The sequence below is a fragment of the Lagenorhynchus albirostris genome, chromosome 1, assembly GCF_949774975.1.
Source record: "Lagenorhynchus albirostris chromosome 1, mLagAlb1.1, whole genome shotgun sequence".
NCBI classification, from domain to species: Eukaryota; Metazoa; Chordata; class Mammalia; order Artiodactyla; family Delphinidae; genus Lagenorhynchus; species Lagenorhynchus albirostris.
In genome coordinates, this window is record NC_083095.1 from 7,868,114 (window position 1) to 7,886,378 (window position 18,265).

The window sequence follows — 18,265 nt, forward strand, 5'->3', positions numbered from 1 at the left end:
CCAGGCCCCTAGTAAATACTCTGCAATCAATAGCTCTTATGTTTTTATTCTCAAGTTCCCAGTTTACGAAACCCTTTGCAGAGACTCTGTCTAATCCTCCCAGGCATCTTTTCCCCAGCTAACTACTGTTATTATTATCCTCTTCCTCTGCCAAAACATGGAAACAACAGCTTCTGAGAGGCCTGGGTTCATGCCCCATAAATTGTTACACCCTCAACCCCGCCTGGAGACCCCCATTTTTTTCTGCAGTCCCTTGAGGCGTGTATAGCCTGGAGAAAATGTGTGTTCCACTGAAGCTGTTTAATGCGTAGATTTTATACCCTAAACAAAGATAACACTAATGAATTCATAGTCAACCTTTTCAGCCCTGTGATAGCAAAAGATTTTCAGTCACTTTAGCCCAAGCTACATTTGCACCCTGGGTCACCCCAAGAAAAGGACAACACATTAATCTTTGTCCTCCTGGTGTTGAGTGAACTCTCAAATAATCCATCGCATGGCACAATGCAAAGCTTAAAACCTTAAAACGCCATCTATCTGGTCCCCAATTAAAACATAATCTTTTTAAGCTGCCAATACCCACTGACCAGGATCAATAGAGGGGACGATTATGAACGGCGCTTCCTAGTGATCTGGTCTGACAGGGAATGGATTTCTGCTGTCACATCCAGAGGGAGGGGAAGGTGGACCCCCTCGGTAACCACTGGGTTGCAGATAACCCGGCTTCCTCCTCTGGCTTAACTGATGTGGAAATCATGTCTTCTAATTACAGCCATGGAGGTGGTGCTTTCAAAATTCCTGTTAAGCCAGAGTATATTTTTCAGGAAATGAGTTAAGCCTCCATCCGGGCATTCGGTGGGGGAGGTTGGAACTGCCTTCTCTGGGCTGGGTGCTGGGCTGAGTGTGAACAATTGTGAGGTTGTTGCCCAGATGGGAGATGTTCCAGAAACCATTGTCCTTTCTCCCTTGGACTTTTAACACATGAGAAACATAAGACTTGAAGATGGTGTGGGATTTCACACAGGGGAGAGGAGTCTGCACTTGGATTCTGGACTCCTGTTGCTAAGGCTCTGGTCCTTTCGACATCACCATTCTTCTGATATGGAGACCAGTTCAACCTGTTTGGAACCTCACACCTGTTAGGGCCTTTTCACAGTCCAGACATGAGCAGTCCCTGAATGTGGCAACATCCGAACCCCAAGATAGCTCAGGTCTTCTCTCTCGGCATGTTTGCCACGAATAAGGATGAGACGTGTAGTCGAAGCGTAATTCACATGAGCCAATGAAAATGAGATGAACACTCTTGAAACGAGTGGAAACTCTCACTTAGAGTGTCACATGCTCTTTCTAGGCCAGCATGATGGATAGTCAGCTGCCCTGAGCTCCTGATCTAAAGGAGTCAGCATTCCCTTATAAATGGGTTCCTCCCTTGTCATCCCTTTAAGATCTCTGCTCTTCCCATTTTGGACACTGTCCAGATTTAGGAGGGGTTATGGAGGAGATGCTAACAGTTAGCAGGTGTCTACTGTTTAGCAGCAGTGATAGCTGACTCTGCGGGACTGTGCAGAGGGGAGGTGGTCGGTGTGTGAAGCTCCCACGCTCCCCTCACTGCTCGGTGGGGAGGGGGCTGCCCCTCCCAGCAGATGGACCCTCCCTTCCACTCCCTACCATGCCTGTTCCTGGAGCATGGATTTTGGACTCGTGATTTAGAATCAGGGAGTAGACTGAGACAGTCCCAGAGATGCTGAGGGATGGATGAGATAAACTACAGGAGAGTGCTTTCTGATGAAGAACTCTCACAGAAAAGAATGGGTTGATAGGGGATAAGCGGGGAGAGAGAGGGGGAGGGGGAGGCAGAAGCAAGCCTTATGGGTGGGGGGAAAGGGTAGGTGGCCTCTTTTGCAGTACCAGCAACAAAACACAGGCTCTGAAGCCGTGTGGGAATGATGGAATTAGGGACGGGAAGAAATGGAACCTCAGAACTACTGGGGGGAACGTGTGTTGGATCATTTTCAGCATTTTTCAAGAGGTGCAAGTTCAAGAAGAGAGTCATCTTTATTACTTGAGCTGTTTAGATGGCTGATGTCTTTGATTGTGATTCTCTCCATGTGGGTTCAAAAGTCAAACAGGGTCTGTCTGGGGGGGAACTTCTGAGTAGGATCCTGGACCTAAGGACAGCCCTCAGGACAGAGACTGGCTGTCACATGGTCAGGACAGGGGACCGTGGTCCAGAAAAGGGGGGACGTTTCCTCTAGGGAGTTATCCACAGAGTGGATATGACAGTGATTCATCAGGACCACACCAGCCAGACATGGCCAGGATAGACTCTAACCCCAAGTTTCACTCCCTTTGAGACCTTGACTCTTGACCTTAGACAAGCCTGTCCTTTCTGACCACCACTCCATGTACCAACACCAAAGGGAGTGAAAAGACAATGTCGCAATGGACTAAAGATAGACCCATAAAAGACACTTTAAAAGAGAAGGCTGTACGTCCTCCTGGCACCCCTTCAATAGAGTGAGCGCCTTTCCAACAGGTAGTCTGGGTACTCGGGAGAACTGAGCTGGACCTGGGCTGGATGGACACTGGGATGGGACATATAACCCTGATGGAGGGACAGAGTGTGTGGAGAGTGGAGATGGGGGATAAAGTGGGAAAGACAGATCAAGTTCAGATTGGTAGGGCCTCAGATGCCAAGATGAGGGCTTTGAGACGGCAAATTTCCACGAGGACTCTACCTAGGAGGAAAACGCTTAGTTGTTCATGCTGAGGAAGAACTCAAGGGAGAAGGTCCGGCATGCCGCATTCAGCTGTAACTCTGTTTCATGTCCTGACTATTTCTCGACGTAGAAGTCCTCTGATAAAGGTCTGCTTCTGACCTGCATAACATCAGATATCTTTAAAAACCAGACTTGATGACTTAATATAACAGTGACCTGCCTATGCTTTCAGAAAGTGTGCCTCTCTATAAAGAGCTTCCTAATTCATTAAGTGGGACAGTTAGAGATTTTTTTAAATAATTTTTTAAACATTTATTTATTTTATTTTTGGCTGCGTCGGGTCTTAATTATGGCATGTGGGATCTTTCTTTGCAGCACGCAGGCTTCTCTCTAGTTGTGGCATGCAGGTTTTCTCTCTCTAGTTGTGCTGTGCAGGCTCCAGGGCGCGTGGGCTCTGTAGTTTGCAGCACGCAGGCTTCTCTCTAGTTGTGGCATGCAGGTTTTCTCTCTCTAGTTGTGCTGTGCAGGCTCCAGGGTGCATGGGCTCTGTAGTTTGCAGCACACATGCTCTCTCATCGAGACACTTGAGCTCAGTAGTTGCGGCACACGAGCTCAGTAGTTGCAGCACACGGGCTTTGTTGCCTCACGGCATGTGGGATCTTAGTTCCTCGACCAGGGATCGAACAAGCGTCCCCTGCATTGCAAGGCGGACTCTTTACCACTGGACCACCATAGGTTTGAATCTGAGAGACTTGTAGCTGGAGGCTGAAGGGAGACTTGCTTTTCCTTGAATACCCTTAGATACTGGTCCTCTCCCTCCTTGCCTCACCCCCTTCCTCTCCTCCGTTCCCCCTGCTTCCCTTTCTTCTTCTTCCTCCTCTCCTTCTCCTTCTTCCTCTTCTTCTTCTTCTTCCCCTCCTCTATCTCCTCCTCCTCTTTTCCCTCTCTCTCTCTTTCTCTTTCTCCAAGCAAAAATTATTTTTCATATATACACACACACTCAGAACCAGCGCCAATAAATACCAGTGACATTTTAACATCATATCCTCAAACAACATAAATAGGATTTGAAAATTGTGTATGGTTTTTTGTTTCCCTTGAATTTCAGTTTAGTTCAGTGGAGATCAAAGGAATCAGAATAAAACTCTCATCGTATGAGACAGCCGATCATGTTTAATCTTTATGAAAAAGATAGAAATAGGTTACCCAGGACACAGGAAATATTTACAGTTTAATTTGACGAGGCTCCCAAACATCCTTCTGCAGACCATTTCCTAAGGAATCACTCCATCTGTTGTTCACTCACGGGTCAAAGGAGAATGTTAAGTGGGAGGGGCCGTCCCCAAGCTCTCGGCCCACACTGGGCCTTGCACTGTCCCAGCAGTTAGTTCTTACACTTGACTATCATATAGGTACAGTGAGCCATTTTCCCAGGTGATTGGCCAAGGCCGAGTGAACGAGGGAGGGTGCTTTGGGCTGCAAGGATCAAAAATAAGCCTGTATCTGGCTTAACTAACAAGAAGTGTTCTTGGTCACTGGGTCCAACCTTTTTCCTGCTACCTTCCACTGGCTCTGTCTTCCTGTTTCAACATCCATCAAGGCAGGATAGCTGCCAACAGCCATGGGGCTTTTCTCATTCACATTTAGAGGACAAAGAGGAACCAGCTCCCCATGGCTTTCTCTGAAGAATGAGGATGTTTAATTCCCAAAAGACCTATATGTGTCCCTCTGGTTTCATTGGCCAGAAGCCATTGGTTTTCATTATCTTAAGCCCATCCATGACTGGACCATTCCCAGGGGCCTGGGATTTCCATGATGGGCTGGAGGCAGTCAGCCGGGAAGGTCAGGACCTGGTGGCGTCCACCACAGTGAGCACTTCAGGCACTCAGCTGGAAGGTGTCTGAGAGCCCTTGGTGTTGATGAGTCACTAGAAATTAATGATAAAATATGTAACATATGCAGCAAGTGCTCTGTGTGCTGTGGAAATATCTGAAAGCGTCCAACGATTTCATTAATAGGATTTTAAATACTGTTTTCCTGCCTTACAAACTGACCCAGGTTAGACAAAAGAAATTATTGGACCTTCAGGGAAACACATCACACACACACACACACACACACACACACACACATTATTGAAAGCTCAGAAATAGACCAAATGAAAACCAATGTGTATATCATGGAATTTTTTAATGTTAGTAGAAACCGTGGAGGTATTATTAATCTTAAAAATTGCACTTAATTTATTAAAAAGAAATACAGAACAGTGCCTCCAACGAAGGAGGATGTTGTAAATGTTGAAATGCTGAAGGGTGAGATATGAACAATTAAACAACATGGTCATGAAGAAATTATTTTACTCAGTTAAATATTTGAACTTTTTTTAAGTGGGCCAATGTCTTTCACAATGACGTATGGACTAAAGCTGACCTTTATTGGGAACCCGTTAAATGCAGACCCAGGTCAGGTACATCACCAGCATCAATCATCTCCTTTAAACTTCACATCACCTGAGAAGGAGGTGCTGTCCCCATTTATGAATGTGTTTAAGGACTGGACCTCAGGGAAGTTCCTTAAGTTTCCTGAGACACCCAGGTAATGAGATCTCAACTCCAGGGCTGCACCATCTAACTAACATGTCACCATGTTGGAATTCTCCAAGGCCCATTAAACTAGATTTGGTTCATGGATTTATTCATTTATTCACTGGTTAAAATTATTAATAGGGTCTTTTGCATTCCAGGCAGGCATTGTGTTGGCCTCACCAGGAACTACTTCACTGGGGGAAAACACAGCCACAGAGGAAGCTTCACTTTGACGTTTCATTTTTCCAAAGGGCCACAACTCAATACACAGTCTATGATCTCACTTGTCAGAAAGGTGTTGCTAATGTTGTCCAGGATTTCCCACTTTTACGTCTCTATGGTTGCAACAATTCAATACGGTTGTCTGGAGTCTTGACTTTATCAATAAGTATTTTTTAATCGTCCTATTAGAAAAAAATGTTAGTAGGCACTAATATATGGGTATATGATGATTTGTCATATTTGGCTATCATTGGAAATGTATGTAGCTTTCACAAATTTCATATTACAAATACTACTGCATTAAATATATTTATATATAACTTTCGACTACAGGTCTCTAGGTAGGAAAGTTATCCAGAAATTTAATTAAGGTCAAAGGATAGGAACATCTCCAGAGCTCTTAAAGATCTGTGGGCTGAATTGTTGTTCCCAAGTCACAGGTGAGCATGCCCAATTCAGCCCAAATAGGTCCACGTAGAGTGTTAGGATGACAAATCTTTGGGATTGGATGTAATAGAACCTTCTTGGTTTCATTTATTCTAGGGTTTAGTTGTATGCATAGCCTCATGTGAGTGATGGTAACTGCTGGTATAATGACCAGCACTTTCTTTTTAGAGGGTCACTGATACATGTCCACCTAAATGAATTTACACTGCCAGGTCAACCAAGTTATTTGTCAGGGATGAGTTCGCAAGCCTTCTGGGTGACCTTTGGCCAGGGATGAATTAGGAATAGCTGAGTCCATGCCCAGGTCCAAAACTTACAGAGGCTTAAATTTCTCAGGAGCAGTTTCTCCTTTCCATTCCAGTGACTGGAATATGGAAAGTGACAGATGATTAAATCAAGAAAAAATAGACACTTTTACATCACTTTGACATTGCTTCCAAAATGTCTTCAGAATAACAAAATTTATTCTGCAAGCCCCTCCCTGCCTTTGACAGTGATTACAATCCCAGGTCATTCTACAATCCCATGCTCCTCCCCAAGCAGAGCATCAGACACAGAGCAGGTGCTCTAAATAGGTGACGGATTAATCAATTCATAACTGAGTCCAAATAGTTTCCTAATGGCCAGGCTTCACTTGCAACAATCCTCCCTTATTTTCATTTTGAAACAGAATTACTTGAGAGCTTCATATCAACCTTAAATATTTAAGGAAAGGCAATTATCTTCAGCTACTATATAGAGCAGAATCAGCAAGCTATGGTCCAAGGGTCAAATCCAGCCTACCCGCAGCCTAATTCTCCATGAGTGAGAGCTAAGAATGACTTTTATATTTTTAAATGGTTGGGAAAAAAATCAAAAGAATAATACTATTTGGGGAAAACTGAAAATTATATGAAATTCACATTTCAGTGTCCATAAAGAAAATTTGGTTAGCCCACAGTCACACCTATTCATCTACATTTTGTCTACAGCTGTTTCCACACTTAGAAGGCAGAATTGAGTGGTTTTGACAGAGACCAAACAGCCCCACAAAGTCTAAAACATGTATTATCTGGCATTTTACACAGTTTGCTGACACCTGACATAGAAAAGTCATCTTGTTTAAAATGTGTAATAATTGAATAAAACAAAGTAGAATGTGAACGGAAAGAATTTGTGCACCACCCCCTAATAAATAGGGAAGGAGGGAGAGAGAGAGAGTCCTGTATCATTAAGAAGCTAACAGACGTTCTTTTTTTGTTGTTATTTTTTGACTCTATGCTTGACTTTAAAAAAATATATACATCTGCCAGAGAATACAAGTAGAGTGGTTCAGAAAGAGGTTAAAAAAAAAAAGCAAATGCAACAAATGTCAATTTTTTTAATAAATGAAATGGAACAAAAACATAATAAAACAAATATCCTAAAAATGATTGCAGAAAGCCATGAGGCTGAAGTCAGTTTTGACACAGGCTCGCCTTGCTTGGCTGGTACTAATTCCCTAATGAAAAATATGGGATTGACCTTCAGAAGAGATTTAAATGGCCTTAAAAACACATCCAGGGGGCCAGTCAGCCTCTAAACACAAACGTGTCCCCTCCTGCCTCCCTCCTGTGCTAAAGATTGCCCCTCAAAAGTCAGCAAGGAACTTACAGTAATGGATTTCAAAGTCAAGACTCTAATGCAAATCTAAGCATTTGCTTATACACTCTCCGAAGTCTCAACAGATTAAGTTTGGGAGTATTTTCATAGATCATATCTACATAATCTAATAGAGGTGATTTCAGGAATACAGAGATGTTTCCTGCCATGTACCTGCCAAAGTGCAACTCCTCACCAGCAACGTCAACAGGGCATATGTTTCTGTTCAGATTTTTTTTTTATTTCATCCACTTTATAAAACGATGTTGAAGGGTTTTAAATAATATTCTGCTTCTGTAAAGAGGTCTTTGTCTTGGCGAAAGTACTAGGGAGAAACGGGCGAGTCTAAGGATAAGGGACCCTGGTCTCTATTAAGCTTCTGTAACGTAATTGACTTTGTTAAAGGGCGCTTAGGAATCGTGTGATTTACATCTCAGGAGAGCTTAATACATCACCCACTCGAGGTTCCACTTGTTTAAATATTTCATCTTAAAAGGTGCAGCAGTCTCGTAACTTTATCAGCACCCACCCTTCTCCAGCTGAAATGGATTCTCTAGCCCAATCATTACACCCATGACTCCAAGAAAAGGAAGTCATTTTGCTTCTTCTTTCGACAAGGGAACCTGGGCTGTCACATTACCTATTTCCATCAAGTTAAACAAGGCCTGGGAGAGATTTTCCCAGGCTGATGTCTTTGGTGGGAGTAGGAAAAGATTAGACCCTTAAAACTTTAATTTTCCTAATGTAAGTCATTTTTTCACATGTAAAGTGTGTCAGTGCATGCAGGTCAGTGGGAGGGGACAGAGAGGACAGCATCGCACATGCTCAAGTGCAAGCTGTGAGTACGCCGGGGCTCACTCCCAGTTCCCCTGCATATGCCCTGTGTGGTCTTGGTTTTGTTACTTGACCTCTCTGAGCTCCCTTCCCCCTGGAGTGAACTTAGGCCAATAAGACTTGAGCCTTGCCCAATGGCTGCATACACCGGATGGTGACCACCAGGCCCTGCTGGGGTTGATGTCACAAAGCCAGCCAGCTCAGGTCTTCCAGGAGCTGCAGGGAGGGCTCTTCTTGTCCTCAGTTCCCACCCCCTCAGAGCTCAGGCGACGGGGAGGACCCAGACCACAGGTACGTGAGCAGACGGCTGAACCAGACCCTGCCAGATAATGCTAAGAGCCAAGAGGAGAACCAATCCGGAAGACCCAACCAAGAGTGATGGTGATGGAGAGCTGCTTCTTCAGGAAGAGAAGCAGAGTCAGCCTCACTGAACACAGACCTGAGGGGTAGAGAGGGATCCACCAGGTACAGAAGTGGGGGACCAGCATTCCTGGCAGGGAAAGAGCTGATGCCAGGGCCCCAGGCAGGCCGGACAGGCTGAGGACCAGTGCAGGGGGACCACTGGGACAGAGTGGGAAGGAAGAGAAGGAACCCAGACAGGTTTCAGGTGATGCTGAGACCACAGGCCTGGGAAACTAGCTTGGATTTTATCCCAAGGGCAGTGGGAATCCGCTCAGTGGTATCAGAATGGAAATGATGTGAATGAGTCAATGAATGAATGTGAATGAAGGAATAAGGCCCATGAAAGAATTTTCTAAAAGCACTATGCAAATATAAACACACACACACACACAGGAGCTGTGTCTTCACTGTCCTTTCATTCTGTGCAAGCCCAAATACAAGGGAAGGTTACGTCTGGAGCCGATGCAGAGACTGAAATGAACTCAGTCAAGGCTAGCTTGGGATATTGAGAGAAATCACCCATAAAGGAGGCAAAGAAGTACCCCAGGGAGTTCGTCATCCTTCTATGGGCTAGATGAGCTGACGCCCTTCAGTGCTGAGTGTCTTTCTAAAGAAGCCCTTTAAAGACCACATCAAGAGCCTCCCAGATCACAAATGTACACTTTCAGGATCATTTGTGTAAACGGTTGTCATGTTATGTGAATGAACCCCTGTGGCTTGGAATACAACTTCCAGGGAACACAAATCTCAAGGGTGCTGTATCTCAAAGGACTGAGATGATCATGACGGCTGGTGTCAAAGTAGCATATGCGAGCTTAAGTAACAAGTAATAATCACATGTCAGCGATAGGCAAACTTAAATGCGAGACAGCAAAAGGACGTTTTTTTAAATCTCTATTTTATATTGTATGTGGTCTTAAATATAGGTTCATAGATTAACAAATTGGTTATCCCGAGTTGATTTTCCGAGTAGTCAAAACACTTCGGTGGGAATCTTTTCATTGAGAAAATAAGGAATGACCCAATATTTGAGGTCATCTCTTTAGCATGTGCAACTTACAAAAAACTCACCCATGTGGTCGTTTCTAAGCCAGCGTGTGTTTGGTCGACTACTCCTCGTATGAAAACGCCAGGAAAGATGTGGGCACAGTGTCTGAAGCAGCCCACATGAGCTGGACAGTCTCCTGCCTTCCCTTCCTCCCACCCCTCCCACCCCTCCTCCCTGCCCTCTACTCTGCCCCTTCCCACATGGCAGAGGCTGGAAGCCCAGAAGCTGCCTTTCTCATCCCCAGGATGTCCCAGTAGGTCCCTGCAATGAGAGGCACTCCAGGGAGATCTGGAAGGTGGGAGAGAAGCAGGAGCCTCTATCGCCCTTGGAGGAATATCGGGCACCCCGGCTTCCACAAACAGCTGACACAAGGTCTTACCACTGACCGGCGCCTGGGCAGCCCACAGTTTCAGCTGAGACTCCTGGCAGCCGTGCCCACCATCTCTGCAGTTCTGAGTTCCCAACCGCCAGCAGCAGATTCCATGATCTTCACAAGGCCAGCTCATCCAATCATCCCAACGTCTCCAATGCCCTGTAAGTCCCCTCCTGCTTGAGATACCCAGGGTCACTTGGGTTTGTTTAACCCAAGCCTTGCTGATACAAGATGTCAGTAACTCTCTCTGATCCTGCCTTGGGCTCATCTTGACCTTGGTTCTTGGCCCCTGTGGGCTCCCGGCACCCACCTGCTTCCCTTTGTTAAAACCTTAGAGCTGCAGGAAATGGATCTGGGAATGGAAAGCAAGTTCCCCATCACTGGTGGTGTACAAGCAAACGCCAGAGCGTCACTCACCAGGTATGTCATACAAGGGACCCCAGGAGGGGAGTCCTGCACGTCCACCAGTTAGAGAGTTTACCCCATGCTGGAGCCAGAAGTACCTGAAGAGGTCCGGCTCCTGGCTTGGGACCCCTTCCAAGTCTGTTCCCTGGGTGTACAGTTCACTCCAGCCCTGGAAACTAATCTGTGCCTGCCAGCCCAGGGCAAGTCCAATTTCAGTGCCAAGTCACCCCAGCCTGTGGTCATAAGGAAAACAGGCCTGAAGGCAAAGGAAAAGCTACGAGGGAGAGAGAGAGAGAGAGAGAGAGAGAGAGGAGAAAAAGAGAGGGAGAGAGAGAAGAGAGGAGAGAGAGAGAGGGAGAGAGAGAGGGAGGAGAGAGGAGAGAGGGAGAGAGAGAGAGAGAAGGGAGAGAGAGAGAGAGAGGGAGAGGGAGAGGGAGGAGAGAGGAGAGAGGAGAGAGAGAGAGAGGGAGGGAGAGAGAGAGAGAGAGGGAGAGTGCCTTTACAAGCCACAGCTTAGTGGAGATAGTCAGCACCTCTGCCCTTCCATCCCTGTTTGGCTGGCTAACACTTAGTTGAAACAACCACCCCTGGGAAGCCCTTCTCGAGGTCACCACCAAGCCAGGCTGGGTATCCCCGTTCCAGCCGATTGTCTCTGTGGCACTCATGCCTCACTGCTGCCGCTGTCAATAGAGAAGGTGTCGTTCCCCAAAGCCAGCATGTGTTCAAGGGAGCAAGAAAGTGTCTGTTTCTTTATATTTCCATAACTCAGCTGCATCTCTAATACAATAATCTCCCTATATTCGTAAAAGTAAATGTAGGCTCCTTGCTCTGACATAGAGTCCCCCAAGTACTGCCTTGAATAAGAGAGAAGCTTACATCTCTCTCACACACCCATCCAGAACAGTAAAGGGTGCTCTGGGTCTTCACATGGGGGGTCTGAGCTGGTGGGTGTCCCGACCACCCTCAATAAGAGGCTTCCATCTCTGGGTCTAGGTTGGGTGCCCCAATTGCTCTCGAGACAGCAAGAGCTAGGTTGGGTCTGAAACTGTACACCTTGGAGGGTGGGGGAAATGTAGAGAGCATGTGGCTTCATCTCAAGTATATACAAGAAACAGAAGTTGCACATGCTTGTCCTCATAACCACAGGCAAAAGGCATCGTCATGGCCCCCATTGATGTCCATGTCATCCCTGAAACCTGTGAATACGCTACCTTACATGGCAAAAAGGACTTTAAGATGTGATTAAGGTAAGCAAGTATCCTGGATTATCCAGGAGGGCTCAAAGTAATCGTGTGAATCCTTAAGAGTGGCGAAGCGTTCCCGGCTCTAATCGGTCAGAAGAATGTCACAGCAAAGAAAGGGTCAGAGAGATGCTGGCTTTGAAGATGGAAGAGGGGGACCACGAGCCTGGGAACTGGGAATGCAAGCCCCCTCTGGATGCTGGAAGGGAAAGAAAATGGATACTCCCTTGGAGCCTCCAGAAGGAATATCACCCTGCTGACACCTCGAAGTTAGCCCAGTGAAGCCCACGTCAGACTTCTGACCTCCAGAAATGTAAGAGAATAAAAGTGCGTTGCTTGAAGCCATGGAGTCTGTAGTAGTTTGTTACCGCAACAGCAGGAAGCTAATACACCCAGTCACATGACCTACCTGGCTGCAAGGGAAGCTGGGAAATGTAGTCTCTGGCATCTTTCGTGTCCTTCTCCCTCCCTGGAGTAACAATTTCCCTCCTGCACCTATCTGCGTCCCCAGGAACCCAGAGCGTGGGCTCTCTGCAGCCACCCAGCCCATGTATGCAAACAAACTACAGTCCAGAAAAGAAATCTGCACAGTAGAAGAGACGCAGGACCAAGCCCCACCTGTTGTTTCTCACCACAGGGCTGTGAGCAGAAAGCCTGCCAGGTGCCACCTCCCAGGATGCCAGCTGGAAAGCAGGCACCAGCACCTTCTAGCCTCAGCTCCGCAGATTGACCAAGGCTCCATCAGTCCCCACCCACCTTAGCTGTGGCCTGAGGAAAAGAGCCGGTGTGGATCCCTTCTCAAAGATGCACCAACATCCCACTGTCCTGTGCCCCCTCTCCACAGCCTGCCCCAAGCCTCTTCATCTGGTCTGTGAGTGCATCTTCTTCCAGGCCTCCTGGAGAACAGACGTGGTGCTGCCTCACCATTTCTGTCTGACACTCCATGGTTGCTACAAATGCCTGCTGCAAAGACGGCCAGATGAGGACGCCCAGCCCATTTGCAAGGAGAGGAAACTGAGGCTTGGTAGGTTACGTGACTGGCAGATGTAATCCCTCAGTGGCTGAACACCCCTTGGCCCTTCTACTTCAGGATGGGACCCTGGGCGGACTTCCAACAGCCGACGTTGAGGCTCTCAGCTGAGGGGCTGCCTTCACAGCCCAGACAGCTGATCATCCAGGATGTACAGGCTGGATGGAGTTAACCCTCCCCTCCCTCCCCCAACTGGCTCCCTCTCTCATAGTGGATCATTCTAAGGCAAGCATCTTCTGCTCCCAACACACAGTGTTGATGCCTCACACCTTCCCTTCCCTGTGTCCCCTCTTCACCACCCTGCGTGTGTTCCTGGAACCCCCAGGGTTCTGCCTCTAGGGAAACCCAAGCCCAGATGCGTGACTTGCCAAAAAGACAGGGCAAGTAAGTGACACGGTCAGAACTCAACATGGGGGGCAGGGCCTGTGGACACACACTCAAACAATCACCATGACCAACCAGCGCTGCCCAACCGGGGAGAACCCAGGGTCCGCGCCTTTCAGCGATTTCCCCTCCACTGAGGGAAGATCACACGTCTCTGTTCCGCTTGGCCAAGCAGATTCTCCTCTCAGGCTCTCCCCTGAGAACCAGCGCCCACATCCAGCATCTAATTGGGTCACTGGCCACCCATGTAGATCACTTACCATACACCAGCCACAGAGGCTACCAAGAAGGAGGAGAAGAGTTGGCCCTAGAGGTGCTCTGGGAAGAAACAGGAAAAATAACAGCCACAACCATTTCCTGGAGTCTGATATAAACAGGCCAAAGGGAGCAATAGCCCAGGCCTCTGAGGGAGGTTTTGAGAATTAAGTGAGAAAATGGGTATTTTCACAGTTCCTGGCTTAGCGTAAACAGCCAATTACCTTCGGCTTTCACCATTATTGTTTACGTACTCATTCATCCATATGCAACAATAATACATCACAGCAAACCTACAAATCTGTTATGTTGTTCCCATTTTACAGATGGGGAACCTGAGGCCCAGAGATGTTGAGAACTTGCCTGAGGTCACACAGTGCTGCCCTCTTGGGCTCTGATGCCAAGTCCTGGGCTGACGTTCACTCATTACGCACTCCTAACATCACTAACATACTCCCTGAATGTTACCTGGGGTAACATTTGCAGTGTAGCCTCTGCTTTTGCATTTCTGTAAGTTTTCCACACAGCAGGCTCACGGCTGAACTCATGAGAGTGGACTTCTCGGGGAGGCGGGAAGAGAAATGAGGGCCAGGTCACCACCTGCCTTAGCTCTGCATACACAGCCATTTGTCCCCTAGGCCTGGGTGTTTCCCTGGCTCTGTGTTAATAATCGACTAGTGGGCAAAGCCTTCATATAATTCCAAGCAGCTCAGAGCCTCCTTCTCCCAGGTAGTCCTGGAGTTTCAGAGGCAAATCCTCCCCTGTGCGTATACATCAAAGGCAGGGTGTTTATGGGGATGCCCACCAAGCTGCAAGGAAATGGGATACCTCCCAAGTGGATGGGGACAGCAGGACTTTGCCTCACCCTCTGCATCCACTGAGATGAGAACAATCAGGGATGTGTGGATGGTGACACGCTACTGATCCCCTGGGGTCTGCACACCAGCTAAGCTACCAGACAGCACTCTTGTTTGGGGGCCCCTTTGCTCCCATTTTCTCATATGTCACCACCTCTGGGAAGCCCTCCTTGTTTCTTCCGGCCCAGCACAATCCTCCTGCAGCCCGTGCCATCTTCCAGTGCCTCTTGGTGACATCCTCTGGTGCAAGCACTTCTTTTGCCAGCTGTTTATGTCATCTCCCCAGGAAGCTCTGTGAGGACAGGAGCCAGAGTTTATGCCTTTGGATGTCACCACCCAGCAAACAGGGCGTGGCAAATAACAGGTGTGCCAGAAGGTACTTGTTGATTGAGTGGTGAACTCCTATGCATCCTTCAAAACTTAGAAGCCAAGCACGTACTTCAGGAAGCCTTAAAAGGAAGGACCAGGACAGACTAATTTCTGGTTCCCAGCTTCCAGCATGGAGTAGATTATGGTGTCAAATATTCATCATTCTCACTCTCAAGCCTTTGACTTATTCTCTTCCTCTGAAATATGGGGTGGATACAGGGTACTACAATAAGTCCTTTGCAGTGAGGGGCTCTGTGTCTCTTCTTGACATCTCTGTTCCCAAGCACATAGCATGTGCTCAGTAAACATTCCACTATAGAATGACTTGCTGAAGGCATGAGTCCCCTCTTTCTCCTCCTCAACCCCTATTTACTTATTCAACCAAACTTCAGGGGTCCCTGACATACACCAACATGTATTGGCCCTGTGGACAGAGGAAGTTACACAGTTTCTGCCCTCAAGGAGGGGGAAGGAAAGATACTAATGAATGGTGAGCTTGGATTTTTTTCCTTTAATCCGCACAAGTGTTTCATGTGTTACATTATCTCATTCCGTTTTGCCAATGAGAAAAAAGGATTAGCCCAGCAAAGTCAGTTGTCCAAGGTCATAAGACTAATAAGTAATGGGGCTTCTGTTTGAATCAAGGACTGTCTGACCCCAAAACCCATTTCACTGGGCTTCCTGACTAGAGGAAGAATTAAAACGGTTTTTAAAAGAAAACAGACATAATAATAAGCAGGTGGGTGTGAAGACTCAAGCCAGAAAGGAAAATAGTTGCAATTGATCAGGAAAAGGACAGATTACCACTGGTGGGGTCAGAGAATAGATGAACAAAGGAGGGAGAAGCAGAGAGACAGGAAGAGCAGAAACAAACCAGCCCTGGACAGTAGGGACCAGCCCTCCCAGGCCATCACTGAGGATTGTTCAAGGGTGTGCACTGCACAAGGGGGCCATGGCTAAGGGGGTGCTATTCCCGCCCCAGATAATGACAATATCCTCTACGAAAATCTCCTGACAGATGGAAGTCAAGGGCTTTGTGGGAAGTGACATCTTTTCCTAATTCACCCCATGGGGCTGACAAGGCTGGAGGCAGCTCTGGCCACAGCTCAGAGTTCAGTCCCAGGTGATGATGCATCGGAGCAAGGAAAGTTCTACCAAAGGGGCCAAGAGGGACGCTCAGTTCTAGGATTCAAGACAGAGCTGGGACGTGGTGGGAATAGGGCGCCTGCTGTTTACTGTCACCCATATCTGTGATGCCAGATAACCACCCAAATGTCCAACCCCAGCGAGTTCAGTGAATCACCTACACCCACCACATGGAGTCCTCTACAGCCATGTTTTAAACATCACGTTCTCAAAGACAACTCAAGAGCTTCAGAAAATGTTCATGCCATAAAACAGAGTGAAAAAATCAAGATGAAAAAACTTATACAAACCTTCTTGTGTGTATGCGCGTTATCCATATGCACAAATAAAAATAATCTCAAAGTTTTCCCTAATGCACGTGTATGAATACAATAATTAAAAGGAAAATTTTAAAAATGGATACTTTTCGAAGGACCTAGAACTCTTTGTTTCTGACTTGCCGTCGGGGTCCAGCAACCCAAGTCCAGGACTCAGGTCCCTTGAAATGAATCTGTGTCCAGGCTAGAGGCTCATGGCATGCTCCTCCAAGGTGACAGTGTGGGTCCTATGAGACTACAGTGCCCTGAATGTTCCCTACTTTGGTGTGATATCTATTAACAGCTTTGAGAAAATGGTACCCTATCACTGCACATCAAAAAATCCCCATGACATAGGCAGTATGCACTCCCCATGTAACAACACAACTGGAACCCAGGCACTGTGATACTAGAAAGTAATGACAGTGTTGGGGAGGGGTGATTAAAATAATTAGAATGGACTTTAAAGTCACCAAAGGCAGCGAGGAGAGAAATGTCTCTTACAGGCCTTTCTGGGGCTGAGCTGCGGAGATGGAGGGGTTCTGAAGGGTGGCTGGCTGGCTGGCCGAGAAAGGAAAAATAACCAGCAGAAAAGATATGGGAATCTCAGAGGTGGAAGGGGCAGGAGATGGACAGGCGGGCAACCTCACCCTGGCAGAGTGGAGCCACCCTGAGGGGGTAGATGAGGAAACACCCAGGATCTTCAGTTTCCCATCGAAACCTGACTGTCACGACCCCTGCTCCTCTGGTTACCAGGACAGAACTTTCTGAGCTCTCCCTAGCCCACTACCTTTTCTTGGGAAACGTCTTTTACGTGCAGGCTCAGCGGCCATGGCTCACGGGCCCAGCCGCTCCACGGCATGTGGGTTCTTCCCGGACCGGGGCACGAACCCGTGTCCCCTGCATCGGCAGGCAGACTCTCAACCACTGCGCCACCAGGGAAGCCCAGTGTCCATTTTTCAACATGCAAATCCTACTTAACATTTTTGTTTTAATTTTATTGGATTATAGTTGATTTACAACGTTGCATTAGTTTCAGGTGTACAGCAAAGTGATTCAGTTCTACATATATACAAACCCTACTTAACATTTTTAATGGTTGTATAGCATTCAATCCAATCCCCACTCCACACACATTTATGAAGCGTCTGCTGTATGCAGGCACTGTGCAAAGCACAAGCAATCCAGAGAGACATTGTTTGCATCCTGCCCTCTGGCAATGAGAGCAACCCACCTGCATTCACTGTTTCAGAGGATGAAGAAGTGTTAAGTGGACGCATACACTAACCCACCCCTTTGACAGATGGGAAAACAGAGGCACAGAGGCAAATCACGCTCAGAGCCCTGTCTAGTACCTGGAATCCAGACCCACAGCCCAGGCCTCTCCCCAGCACACTTCCCCATCCACACAACAAAGGAATGTGCTTCTTTATTAGTTAGACTTCTACAGAGTTCTAAATCAAACCAAATCATCCAAAATTTTAAAGTTTGATCAGCTGAGAAATAAGGATATTAAATATGATTAAATATGATTGCATTTGAGGGTACAGACTGTTCTTCCATTACCTGCTTTGATTAAAAAGCTATCTGAGCTGTGAGGTAGAAAAGTTAAATGCGACAAGAAAAAAAAAAAAGCCTCATTCCTACTTTTTGTAAGAAAATAGCATTGTTTAAGATGTGATCGTCACCACATCGAGAACACATGATTTAACATCTGCGGTTAATATTCTTCTCACGCTTCTTAATTGAGAAAAATAAAAGTGATTAGGAAGAATAAAAAGTTATTCCTATGATTCTTTAGGGAACATAAGATAGGCTACATTTTTTTAATGGAACATAGACCAGAAGCTCAGATTCCTAAGCTGAAATTTAATTGGTGCAATACTGAAGTTTAAAGAGTCAGAAAGTTTTTGGTCTTTGGGTTATGAGGGGAAAATTACCCATAACATTGTTTGGATTATAATATTTTAGCTGCTATCCTGGTGTATCTCTTCTTCCTGAGATGATGATGATTATTACTGTTCCAATCAT